We start from the raw sequence: 3,067 nt of genomic DNA on the forward strand, positions 1-3,067 counted from the left end.
GCCATGTTTTCTTCTTTAAATGATTGTAACACCAAAAATATATATGTTGGTGATGATAGATCTCTTAGTGTTGTAGGGATTGGAACTATTCATATAGACAATGGTCAATTTAATGTTGTATTATGTGTTCCAACCTTATCCTGCAACCTTCTATCTGTATATCAGATAACTCATTCAGGTTAAGGTAAAATCATTGAATTTTCACCTCATGATGTTGTAATTAAGGACCTAGGAGATCCTAGACAGATTTTAGCTACTGGCATTGCTGATGATTCTACAAGGTTGTATAAGTTTAACAACTTTGGGTCATCAAATATTCCCTCGGTATTTGTTGCTCATAATGACAAAGTGAGAAAACTTTGTCATGAGCGATTTGGTCACTTAAACTATCGCTCCCTTCAAAATCTATGTAAAGAAAATATGGTGACAGGTCTTCCAATGGTATCTTGCAGAGATGGTGTTTGTTCCGGATGTGTACTTGGAAAACATCATCGGGATAGTTTTGAAAAACGTGCCTCTTGGCACACCTCAGCCCCTTTATAGCTTGTGCATAGTGATTTATGTGGCCGACTTCCAGTTGTTTCATTATCTTGGCTACAAGTATTTCTTAACTTTCATTGATGATTTCTCCAGATGCAGTTGGGTATACTTCTTAAAAATTAAGAGTGAAGTATTTAACATGTTCTTGGCCTTTAAGGCCTTCGTTGAAAAAAATTTGGACATCAAATTCTTAAGCTAAGATCTAATAATGGCGGAGAATATGTTAACAACAAATTCATCAAATTTTGCATTGAGAATGGAATTCAAATGCAACATACTATTCCATATACTCCACAAAAAAATGGTGTAGCTGAAAGGAAGAATCACACCTTAAAGGAAATGGCTAATTGTATGCTTCAATCTAAAGGACTTAGTCTTAATTTTTTGGCAGAAGCAATTAATTGTGCAAATTACATAATAAATCACACTCCTACTAAGGTTTTAAAGAATATCACTCAAGAAGAAGCATGGAGCTTAATTAAACAAGATGTAAGTCACTTTCATGTTTTTGGAAGTGAAGCATGGGCCCATATTCCAGATGAGAAACATACAGATTTAGAACCTAAGAGTGAAAAATGTATTTTTGTTGGATATTCTGAAGATGTCAAAGGATATAGACTTATTCCACTTAAGTCTAAAAATGTTATCATTAGAAGAGATGTAAAATTTGTTGAAAATATATCAGCCTACGAGCCTAGTTCAGCTGATATGCCACCTCTCTCTATCTCTTCTACTTTTGAAAATATTTCTTCTTCAGATGATGAAAGCGAGGATGACAATCCTCCCCCACCTTCTTAGGATCCTTCTCTAGCTCCTCAGCTTCCAAAATGGGTCCGTGCTACTCGAGATGCAGCAGGTGTTCTTGCCAGTGATCCTACAGATCAGCAACGTACACGTTCTCAGTTCGATAGAGCCTCTTCTTTACTGGCTCAAGCTTCAATGAATTATGATCCTGACACCTTTGCAGAAGCTTCAGGCCATCCATATTGGGACGTATCTATGAACGAAGAATATCATTCATTATTGGCAAATGATACATGGGATCTTGTTCCTCTACCAAAGGGACAAAAACTTGTGAGATGCAAATGGGTTGACAGAACCAAGTATGGACTAGATGGAAAAGTTGATAAACATAAATCTCGTTTTGTTGCTAAGGGTTTTTCACAAGTTAAAGGCATTGACTATACTGAAACCTTCTCCCCTGTTGCCAAAATGAACTCTATCCACCTTGTTCTTTCCCTTGTTGCCTCTTTCAAATGGGAAGTCCATCAGATGGATGTTAAATCTACCTTCTTGCATGGGGATTTGCATGAAGAAATCTATATGGAACAACCTACTGGCTTTATACAAACAAACTCTAGCCTTGTATGTCGGCTTAAGAAATACCTTTATGGTCTCAAGCAAGCTCCTTGAGATAGCTGTCTTTTAGAAATTGGCTTTTCTAGGTGTCATTTTGACAATACTGTCTACACCAAGAAAGTGGGAAAGGCTCTTATCATTCTTGTTCTTTATGTTGATGATCTTATCCTTACTGGTAGTGATCCCAACCTTATAAACCATGTGAAGTCTAGCCTTAAAAAGAGGTTTGAAATGACAGACTTAGGACACTTGCATTATTTTCTTGGTCTTCAAGTCTTGCAATCCAAGGAAGGTATTTCCCTTTCCCAGTACAAGTATGCCTGTGTGTAGGAATTTACAGGGTAAGTTCCTCAGAAAGAACACCAAAAGGACACCGCTCACAACCAGATCTCAAATCAATACACCCGTATTTTTGACGTGGTTAAAACCCTCAAAGAGGGAAACAGTCCACGGCCTGAGCCAACGTGGCCACTTTAGGCAATTTATTAATCAAAGAATGAAAATTTACATAAGCTTTCTCTCATAGATGGATTACCCGAACAATGACCCTCCATGCGCTTTAAATAGAACTCATGGACCAATCGGGTGTCAAGCCACGGATCAAGTGTCGGTAATACCGAGGAGAGAGTGAACCGTCGAATCACTACATATCGTGACCGTCGGATTGTAAGTTACAAAATGTACAACGGTAAAGAAACACACTTTACCTAACTCTATACCTAACTCTATACTAGACCAAGTTGAACTTAACTATTTCCTATGTGTCGGAATATCCTAACACCCCCCCTTAAGAACAACTTGGGATAGGATTGAAGGATTTACAAATATGACACAATAGGAGAAGGAAGGAGGCACTAGAGCCTATCCCCCCTTAGTGACAACTTCCTGAACTCCAAGCATATATCGAAGTTTAGTGAACTTCGCCTTTGTGAGAGCCTTTGTGAAGATGTCTGCAACCTGATCATCTGTTGAACAATATTGCACTTCAAGAACATGGTCATGAATGAGCTTTCTGATGAAGTGCATGTGTATTTCAATGTGTTTGCTGCGCTGATGCTGGACTGGATCTTTGCATAGCTGAATGGCACTTTGATTATCACACCAAAGTGTGGTTGGATGCTGCTGCTCAAAGCCAAACTCTGATAGGATCTGACGAAGCCACAAGGCT

The sequence above is a fragment of the Pinus tabuliformis genome, chromosome Q (assembly GCF_031772625.1).
Source record: "Pinus tabuliformis cultivar Carrire ecotype Pingquan chromosome Q, CPIR1, whole genome shotgun sequence".
Taxonomy (NCBI): Eukaryota; Viridiplantae; Streptophyta; class Pinopsida; order Pinales; family Pinaceae; genus Pinus; species Pinus tabuliformis.